The sequence below is a fragment of the Lonchura striata genome, chromosome Z, assembly GCF_050655825.1.
Source record: "Lonchura striata isolate lonStrDom1 chromosome Z, ASM5065582v1, whole genome shotgun sequence".
Taxonomy (NCBI): Eukaryota; Metazoa; Chordata; class Aves; order Passeriformes; family Estrildidae; genus Lonchura; species Lonchura striata.
Window position 1 is genome coordinate 12,577,561 of NC_140740.1, and position 10,980 is coordinate 12,588,540.

The 10,980-nt window shown below is 42.5% G+C and overlaps 1 long non-coding RNA gene across 1 annotated transcript; it reads right to left on the reverse strand.

Moving 5' to 3' along the window:
• Positions 1-8,331: 8,331 nt before the first annotated feature.
• Positions 8,332-10,702, reverse strand: LOC146763643 (uncharacterized). The gene is made up of 2 exons (XR_014951661.1): positions 8,898-10,702; positions 8,332-8,525 (listed from the first exon to the last, which is right to left on the reverse strand). It is a non-coding gene; the product is annotated as an uncharacterized LOC146763643 (long non-coding RNA).
• Between the last annotated feature and the right edge of the window lie 278 nt (positions 10,703-10,980).

The following is a 10,980-nucleotide window of genomic DNA, read 5'->3' on the forward strand; positions in this document are numbered from 1 at the left end:
TTAAATAATAAGCAATTAATACAGCTTTTTGCAAGGTTCCACACAGAGACAGTAAATCTTTGTACTGAACTCCTTTCTTTTCATGAGAATCATGTGAGAAGGCAGCCTTATCTCCATGTCCTCTACTAATTCAGCAAAGCTGAGCTTTCTTTACTGAATACTTCTTGACAGATGAGACATCCCAGCGGCCTTTACCTTCTGATAATTTATCCTGATCTCTTTTTCAACAGGACTGTTTTCTAGACCTTATCTGTCGACATTGCAGGATGCTTTTTGCATGAAGATTAAAATCTCTACATTTTGATTTCTTGTTCCTTAACCTGACTCAGGAACACTCAGGATTTTCCTTCAGAAAGAACAATCCACAATTCACATACTTTTAGAAGCTGGTCACAGAGGAAGCCTTCCAACACTGATCACAAACTCTGTGTACTACAGCGATCCACAGCCACAAAATGTGGTTTCTGTGGTCAGGATTTTGTCAGCCGTATTGCTGAAGGAGACTCAAACCTTGTATATTAAATTAACAGACAAAGCCACTTCTTTTAATTCTTAAATTAACCAAAAAAAAAACAAAAAAAAAACCCCAAAACAACAACAACAACAAAAAACGGGAAAAAAATATCTTTTGAATTGTTATTGGCCTGTTACATAACCAGCACAAACACTGTGGTAAATTGGAGAGATTGGGAGAGATTGCCAGCAGATTTTCCAACACAAATTGACCGATCTGAAAGAACAGGAAGCTGCAAAAAGACTAAACTGGAAAGTCATACAACAATCATAACCGAGGCACTCCCTTGCAAAAAAAATTCAAAGAACATGAAATCACGTGTAATTTCCAGATTCCTGTCTCCAACAAGCTGCAAACCTTATTCAACTGGGCAGAAATTCAAAACTGAGAACTAAACAATTCCATCTGCAAAAAAAGGAAGGAAAAAAAGGTTTCCTCCTCACAAACATTTGCTAAAATAAACCAGTAAGCAATCCCATTTCCTAAAACCATTGAGATTTTTTTTAAAAAGGCTGACATGCAGAGAGTCTACCTGATTGTCAGATAAAGCATTTCTCTTAAAAGCTACTTTTCAAAACACATTAAAGTTGGACATTACTGTTGAAAAAGTAAGAGGATTGCAAGGTGCCAGAGGAGGTCACCCATGCAGAAAACCTGCAAGCCAGGAGGGTGGGGCAAAAACCGCAAACCCACAAAAACCCGCAATCTCCCACGCATTTACATTTTGGCTTTACTAAAGATCAGTCAAATGAAATTAAACCAGCAAATAATGGTAACTTTTCTTTGCATTTGAATGTAGTCTAACTGCAGGTAACTGAGTCTGCAAACAAACTAAGCAAAACTGGATGTCTTTTCTGAATATTTACCTAGATGAGCAACTACTAATTTTCCTTAAATCAGAGAATCATGTGATTCTTTTTTCATGTGAAACCCAATCTGCCTAAGCCTGTATTTCTGAACTGAACTGGTACAGTTATCTGTGTTTTATCCAGTAACCAGTGACAACCTTCACAAAGCCTGAAGAGTAAGATCCTACTGGAATGCACTGATATATATCACACTCATGTAGCTCCTAAGTCCTGTATCAGCATGAAGACAGAACTTCAATAACCTCTTCCTACTTCTTCAATTAAGAGTGGAGGGGGGCAGGATGTACCTGCATTTACAGAACTCCCAGTGACTCAAACACTTCACTTTGAATGAGGTGCAAACAGTCAAGAAACAAGAAACCTGCATACAGAAAGAACAAGGATTCCTGGAATTCTCAGTGTATTAATCATGTGCCTTTACTCAGAATAATTTGCTACAGTTTAGTAAGATCTGTGAGTCTCAGGGCAGGTATACTCAGACTTAAGAGTTAAGATCAAGACTTACTATGTATTACTGGGCAGCTTCCAAAATACCTAATAAAGAGATTTGCATCTAGAGGAGCACTAGAGAGAATTAGTTTTAAATTATTCTGGTTTTGCAGCACATCTCTCAGTTTTATTAGCAAGAAGTCACTGAACCTATCCCTCTCATGTACTTCATCCTGTAACAAAAAGGGAAAAAAAGAGATAAAAAACCATCACAGATTCACAACTTCTGACAAAAACAAACTTCTCTAAAAAAAAATACATGTTTTGGTGGCACATTACAGAGGCCTTAATATGTGTGAGTCTAGTTTAAGTAATAGGTTTTTTTTAAAAAAACTATCCATAAAGAAACAAAAATGCCTCAAAAAGTTTTTGTCAGCGCTGAGTGCATTGCAATGCTGAAGCTGTAAGCACCTTAACTTTAGAGGCTAAAGTGAGTATCTGAAACCTCTCTGGTTTTGTATTTGAAGCCAAATTTCAAGAAAACACCACAAAGTACAAATCTTATTTTAATAAATTCTCACTTCACCACTGATAAGCATTTAAAAAAATGTATGACACCACATAATCAGAAAAACAGACAAATTGCTTAGACAAGTCATACACAAAGCCTATAAGTTAAGGTACATAACTGATTAATCATCTTTTTCATTCTTCTGTTTTGATTTATATTATGAATGAAGGAAACAAGGAGTCAAAATACAAAGTTTGTAGGCTGACATCAAGAATGTATAAATCATTCTCATGCTTTTTTAACTCTGATAAACAGGCAGGCACCTAAACTTACCTTTTCATCTTCAGTACTTAAGTCTTGCCAAAAACATTCTAGTTCCCTTTACTTATTCAGTTCCATCATAGGAATATTGACATAATCACAAATGAACAATCTGAATAGTTTGCTAGCAATTAGACTCCACATTATCTAGAAAACTCTGGGCAAACAAATGGACTGAAAACCTGTATTGCTAAAACAAATGGTAAGAGAAAATCTGACACAATCACATTGAACCACATCAAGGTAAGCCTCCCTAAGGATTTTCTGCTGACCATGGAAGTTCAGAAATATTTACACTTCTGTCCCTCTCCACTCCTCCTGATTCCACACTTAACCATTGGCATGAAAATAAGATATTTTTACAGGAAAAACGCAAACACACAGAAAAACACCAAACTGCACGAAACATGCATTCTACTCTGAGGACTCAGAAAGTCTTTGAAGTTGATTCAGATTCTACCAAACAAAAACACCTAAAGTGCTCAGCAAATTTCAGTAAAACAAATGAGGACCTCATTTTCCAAAGCAATACATATTGCTCCACCCCACATGAAAGACCACAGGATGCTCACCACAATAACATGGGTCACGGTGGAGAGAGTGCTGTCTCCTGCCATCAGCGTGCCAAGGAGCATGTCATTAGTGCAGAATGTTACCAGCGTCTTTGGAGAAACCCTATGGATCACATCACAGAGACAACTCAGGGGTTTGCACCATTTAAAGCTTTCCATGGATCAAAAATTAAAGCAGCTGCTGACCAGAAGAGAAATTACAGTTCTCTCCTCAAAAGATTCATGCACACCACTTGTTTTTAAACTATGCCTTTTCCCAGACATTTCCTAACAATTTGTAGTGCTTGCGCCTCAAAACTCTGGACAACGTATTAATTGAAAGAATAAGATTCAATATTAATAACTAAGGAAATAAAAGAAAACTGTGAAGAAACCCTGCACGTCATTCATTTTACTAGAAAATTCCATGTGGAAAACCAGGTTCCAATTCCTCAGCCTGTGCTTGGTTATAGCCTTTGTACTTGTCTACACGTGGTGGGATGAGCCTGTCTGGACGCCAAGTGCCTACCCAAGCCACTCTATCTGTCCTCTCCACGGGCAAGGGAGAAGAAACATAACAAAAAGACTCCCAGGCCCCAGAGAAAGATAAGGAGAATGTGGGTCTCTCCCACGGGAAAGTGGGCTCTCCACGAGCTTCTCCAATATGGGTCCTTCCCATGGGCTGCAGTTCTCCAGGAACTGCTGCAGCACAGGTCCTTTTCCACAGGGTACAGTGCTTCAGGAACAGTTTGCTCCAGTGTGGGACCCCACAGGGTCACAATCCTGACAGCAAACCTGCTTCTGTGTGGCTCCCTCCCCGGGGCCGCAGCTTCTGCCAGGAGCCTGTTTCAGCACAGACTTCCCAGAGGATCACAGTCTCCTTCAAGCATCTACCTGCTCCAACACAGAATCCTTCACAGGAGGATCCCTGCTGCACCACGGACCTCCACAGCCTGCTGGGCCACAGCTGCCTCACCATGGGCTGCACCATGGGCTGCTCTGGCACCTGGAGAATCTCCTCCCCTTCTGCACTGACCTTCCTGTGTGCAGAGCTGCTTCTCTCACATGCTTTCACCACTCTTCATGAACTGCTGCCTCTGTTGTGCAGGTTTTCCTCCCCCATTCCCCACTGTCCCAGAGGCACTATCACCATCGCAGATAGGCTCAGCCTTGGCCAGAGGCAGGTCTGTCTTGGCTGGCACCGGCTCTGTCACACACGGGAGAGGCTTCTGGCACGTCCTCACAGAAGCCTCCCCACAGCTCCCAAAGCCTTGCCTTGAAGACACAACTCATTACAGCTGACTAAATCACAGAGGCATCTGCTTGATCCTCTGGTTTTTCAGGAGGTGAAAATACTGAAATGTTACAATTCCATACCTGGGGCACAGTTAGCTGTCCCAATAAAAACAGCAATTCTCACTACTCCCTCTGCTACTGCCATCCTAAAAGAGCTGAAAAGTTCCTCTGTACTGTACTCTACAGCTTTTCTCTGGAAGACAGTTGAGAAAACCTTAAAAATTATGTTTCTGTCTTACTAGAAACACCTCTCAACATCTCCACTCCAAATTTCTTTTGTCCACAGCTCAAAATATTGTTATCTCCCCCTTTCAGTGTTTCCCTGGAGTAATTGTATTGATTTTTCTCAAGCTGGATTTTCTGCACTGCTCCCAGTAATTCTACCATTTTCACCTGACTTTGCTCTTCTTCTGCCAGCATAGTACTTCCATATATTAATCATTCGGCTTATTTGTGACACATCTTCACCAGCTCTTCTAATCTCTTAATATCCTTGTGAGCTTTCATACACATATTTGAATTCTTATTGTGGCTTCATTGTTCAAGTGCATTCATTTTCACCAGCTATGTGTTATCTTTGTTCACTCAAGCAACACAACCTTTAGCCATCTTCTGGTCACTCATATCTCAACTGCTGGCCTTTCCCTGAAATGTCATTTCGCTACACGGTGCAAGATGTAAAAACCCCAAACAATCCATTCATGCTCTGCTTTACAGACAAATTCATCAAGTGATACTGAAACCTCTACTTTTACATCACTTCATGTTTTAAACACAGCAGCTGAAGAAGAATACATTTAATCCAGGCTAGACTGATAAATAATGCTCAGCTTCATCAGTCACATTCCAATTTTTCTGTTTTCCCTTTTATGGCTCCTATCAACTCTCACTACATAACATTTGTTACAGCATGCTGGTTTTCACACCTACCTTCAAAGCTTGCAGACCTTTTGAATCCACACATGTTAAAAGCAGAGAGGACGGGGAAAAAAAGAAGAAAGTGTAGACTTGATCTGAAAATCAGACAAGGATTTCCATGCAGAAGAAATCAACAGAAAATACCTGAGATTCAGTTCTGTAAGACAGCCTTCTACATGAAACTGCAAAACACAGGAAGAAAGCCATCCTTTTCACTCTTACGTATTCCTTACCTGCAGTAACGTATCCCATCTGTGAGGCTGCAACACAAACATACTGCAGTTTCAATGTACACAAGATTCACAAGACTAACACAAGATCAACCGACACTTAGAAATATCATTGGTACCTGCTCTCTAACCGGATCTGGTAACCAATTGTCTGGCCAATCTTCTCTCTTCTTTCTGCTGCCACTCTTTCAGCCACTGCAACAGCTGCTAAACGTCTTGGCTGAGTACAAAACACACGACAGGGAGTTCCATTCTTGTAGCAGTCATCAAGGATAAATTGAGGGATCTGTAAAGAAGTGGTTCAAATTTGCTTTTTGAGAAAGTCACAGCTTTGTTAGCACAGGGAAACCATTAACTGCATATCAATATTGCACATTGCAAAAGACTTTTCATTACAATTATCATAGCAAGCATATCTGAATCAGCAGAAAGTAAATTTCTAATTATAACCTATTTAGGTTTTTTTTAAAGAAAAACCTTACAGTGCCTCCCTCCTGCTTCAGAGAAATCTAAAAAAAAAAACCAAAGCCCTGCAGATAATCTCACATTTTAACACAAAAAATAGATTACTCTGGATACTAAGAACAGAACTAGCCTTAGAAGAAAAAGGGTTATACAAACATCACAGCTACTTTCCCTTCAATATTTTGTATTATTTTAATGAAAAAATGGTATCTACCAGAAAATTGTAAGGAATCATTTTTGCTTCTAGTACCTATCTAGAGGCTTAGTGTTTCAAAAGCAAGAAAATAAATTGGAACAACATTTTCAATCACACAGGAAAAGGAAAGCCTTGAAACAGCATCAAAGTACCCCATATCACAAATGTTACACAACTGGCATTAGTTTAGAATAAATACTGTTATAGTTTTTATTTCATTGAAGCAACATACCTGCGTCGTTTTTCCTGATCCAGTCTCTCCTATAATCAAAACAATTTTATTGTCCTTTATGGTTTGGACAATTTCTTCCTGTTTTTCAAGAACTGGTAGTGACTGCCTGAAGGAATCAAACTCTGATTCCCCTCTTTTCCCTGGGACCTGGGGGATACCATCATTAAGTCGACCACTTGTCTTGTTTACTTCTTTCTTTTCTGTGAAGACAAGTTAAAAGGTCATTTATGCAGACACAGAGGAAGGTCACAAAAACACTGCTCAAAAATTGTACTTAAAAATTAACATTGCTGGCTTTTTATGCATCCCTGTGGGTAAAGTGACAAACCCATCACACATTTAGATGTCATATTTATAGCATGTCCTGCAGTGCTTGCAATAGATATTTTTCAAAACAGTTATTACTTTCATAGGTATTTTGAAGAAAACCAGACTCTTCCAGAGCATTGCTCCAAGTCAAAAAAGCCTACAAAGAGCAAAAGGAGAAACAAACTAAACCAGAGAATATCAGCCTGGCGTATTTTGGTGGCCTTTGTATCTGCGCCCACATTTCACACCTGCAGTTCCCCCTAGAAATACACACTGACAGAGTTAAACCTTTAAGCTATTCCACACATTTGCCTGAAATCATACCAATGCAAGCATGCTGTATCAAGAGCCCTGGCCCCCACGCAGCAGTGCGATGTGTTAGAAAGCAGTGCATAAGTAGCCAAAAAACAGGCACATCTTCTGAGGGAGCTACTTCACATCCATCATTGCAAGTGCTACTCTGTAATTCCTTGAGAATTATTCTCTGGCAGAATGAAAAGTTTGCTGTAAACTCAGTTATACATATGTAATGCCATTAACAGATTCATATTCTAAATTTCAAGCTCTGTTGTACCAAGACAAACAGACTAAGAGATCAGGAGAACTAAAAATACATTCTTGAGATGCAGAGAAAGGCAAATATTAGACTGTTCATTAACTTATCCCTTACATTCCTAAGACATTGCATTTCAGTACTTTTATTACAGCTTCCCTCTGGTTCATATAACAATCCTATTAAACAACTAAAACAATTGGAAATAACAGCAAAGAAAGCACGTCAAGAAGAGACACCACGTATCAAAACCATGCAATTAAACAAGGCATACTGGTACAAATGTTTTCTGTTCACTACACCCATCTCTGCACACAGAAACACAGTGCAACTCTTCCACTTGTAGCTGCTAAAGCAATAATCTAGATTAAAACCTTGCTTTTAAAAAAAACCCCAACATTTAGACCGAAGTTTGTCTTTCCGTGAACTCTTCCATATTCAAGAAATCAAGAAGTCTGGACAGTAGTCTCTTAAGGACCAAATCTATTTTGTAGAGATGAAGAAGTAAAAACTGAAATTTTTGATTTATCAAGCACATTAATTTCTGTAAGCAGAACAGACAACCTCATTTTCTAATATAGGCATTCTTATGGCATCACAGTAACACTGACTCTTCAACCCCACCTCATAGTTACTTCTGTGAAGCCACATTTCAAAATGTGCTTCCAAAAAGATTTGGCTGGAACTGGCTCAAAGATTCTAAATTAACACAACACAAGGTGGACATCTCAATGTGCATGATACGACTTCCCAAATTCCTCACAGCACCAGTTATAAAAGACCTTAAAAGTAAGGAAAATTAATGCATTTGTTTGAAGGTGTCTGTTAGGACACCAGAGGGGACAGAGCAGGAAGAGGTTTGTTTTGTCACTGGGTTGCAGGTGGTTTCGAGTGGTGTCGATGGACAAGTCCAAATCAGAACACATGCTGAACGTACCAGATTCAACAGCACAGGCACTTCCTCGCTCTGTCCTTGGCAGGAGCTCCGCGCGTTCCTTATTTGTGACGGGAAAGCGCTGAATTAGGCTCCGAACGGCGTGTTTCGTACAGAGAGCCAAGTCACAAGTCATGACTGCGTGTGCCTCTGACACATCCTTCTTCCTTACAGTCAGGTATCGATTGGCTCCTTTTCTGTCAGGGGGAGGGAAAACTTATTTTAGGAAAAAGGAACCTACTCTAGGTTAACTTTTTTCTGTCAGGGTATGAGATGCTAAGCAAAATCTTTGGAAAAAAAACAGAAATCACAGTGAGAACCTTTTTTAATGGAGCCATTAAATCCACAGAGTATAAAATCATGCTGTCCCAAAATGCATGTCACAAGCTTTTCCAAGCATGCATACAGCAATGAACAAAGATGCTCATATCTGTAGCTACTTTTACACTTTTTTCTCTAATACTTTTCCTTGCAGCAAGTTGAGGATGTTGAAAACATCAATCAGGTTATCATTAGTCTTGAAATTCTATCATCTGCACCAAAGAACTGAAAACTGTACCCCGACTCACCCTTTGCTTTTAGATACCAGTCCAAGAGACTGACAGAGCCGGTGAACAAATGCTCTTTCAGTACTAGTGAAGCTAGAAGGAAATTCCATCTCTAGAATGATAAATAATAATGAAAAGACAGTAACAATGCAACAGGCAGTAATCTTGACAACTCAATGTTACAGAACACAGAATTGTTAGGATTGGAAGGGAGACCACCCAGTGCAACCCCCCTGCAGGGTCACCTGGAGCAGGTGACAGAGGAACACATCTAGGGTTTGGGATGTTTCCAGAGGGGGAAATTCAATGCTTTCCCTGGGCAGCAGTTTCAGTGCTCTGCCACTCAAAGGAAAGAAGCTCTCCCTCATGTTCAGGTGGAACTTCTTCTCTTTGAATTTATGGCCATTGCTCCTTGTCCTGTCACCAAAAAGCCTGCACCGCCTTCCTGGGACTCATCTTGGAGATATTCATATGCATTAGTGAGATCCCCTCTCAGTCTCCTCTGGGCCAAACAGGGCCAACTCCCACAGCTCTCCTGATGCGAGACCTCCATCTCAGTGGTCTCTGCCGGACCCGCTCTATCAGCTCCCTGTCTCCGTGCTGGGGAGCCCAGAGATGGACACAGCACCCCAGCCGTGCCTCACCAGGGCCGGGCAGAGGGGCAGGATCCCCTCCCTGACCCGCTGCCAGCGCCCTCCCCACACCCGCAGCTGCCCCCGGGCCGGGCCGTGCCGCGCACCCGCCTCGTCCCCGCTCCGGAACCGCTCCAGGGCCAGCTGCGCCGCTATTGCCACCACCTCGTCCACGCCGGCGGCCCCGAGGGGCTCGGCCCGGGCGCGCACCGCGGCGGCGGCAGCCCCGTCCCCCGCAGCCCCGCCGGGCTGCCGCCGCGGGACCCGCCCGTGTCGCGACATGGCCCCGACACGGCCCCGCGCGGCCCCGCACGGCCCCGACACCGCCCGGACCCGGGGCCGCAGCCGCTCGGCCCGAGGGCGCCGCCGGGGCGGGGCGGGGCCGGCTGGAGCCGCCCGCAGCCGAGCCGGCCCCGGCGGGAGGAAATTGGCGCTTGTGCCGCCGCTCGGGGGGCACGGCTGCCCGAGGAGCGCGCTGCGCGTGTGGCTGCGGGCAGAACGCGGCCCTGCTCCCTGTCCCGTCATGAATTACCTGCTTTCATGGCATGGCGTGAAACGGAGCTGTGGCGAGGGTCATCTCGGGCCTCAGCCTCCTCACTCGGTAAAGTGTTGCTTGCCCTGCTTTTCCTGCTGTCCTTGTGATACAGGGACCTGACCTGTTCAGAACTACTTAAGGGTTAAATGACTAGAAAAGAATTAAGTGAAGAAAACGTTATGTGCTATGTATATACACCAGTATCCTGTTATTCTAGACATTAGCAAACAGATGTAGAAACTTTGTCCTTGGCTATGTACTTTACTCTGATAAGCTTCCTTTACTCTGATAAGCTTCCTGATTATATGTAAAGAATGCATACTCAGCAGATGGACTGTGGTCAGTTGAATAGGCCATATATCATGAAAGGAGGAAAAGATGGGGCCCAGAGCACAGAAAAACTACCACGCATGCTCGAAATAAAAGTTCAACTAGCGGACAGAGTGATGAAGACTATGGACGACCACCAGAGGACCCCTGACGACCACCGAAGACCACCCAAAAATGCAACTACGCTTGCGCATCCTTATCTCGGAATAATCATGAATATGTAAATAATTGTCAAGACTTGTAATGAATATGCATGTTTTAGTAAGATAAATCACAGCTTTCTTAGCTGCACGATGCACATGTTAGGAGGAGAGATCCCCCATGTGCCCAGCGCTACAATAAAGAATATCTGTTGCCCGGATTGCTTCCGTCTTTGATTCACTTGGACTCCACGCTGAAGACACGAGCTAGAAACTTAACCAAATCCACTTGGGCCTGACACAGGCCTCGGTACTGAAGGCTGCTGCTTCAGAAACATCATTAGGTCAGAAGGAGAGTACTTGGAAGAAGAATAAGCTACTACTCCTCAGTTGAAATGGGCAATTAAATAAATAGAAAATAAACACTCACTGTCTGATGTAGCTAGCTGAAAAGTAGCTCTTAAGCG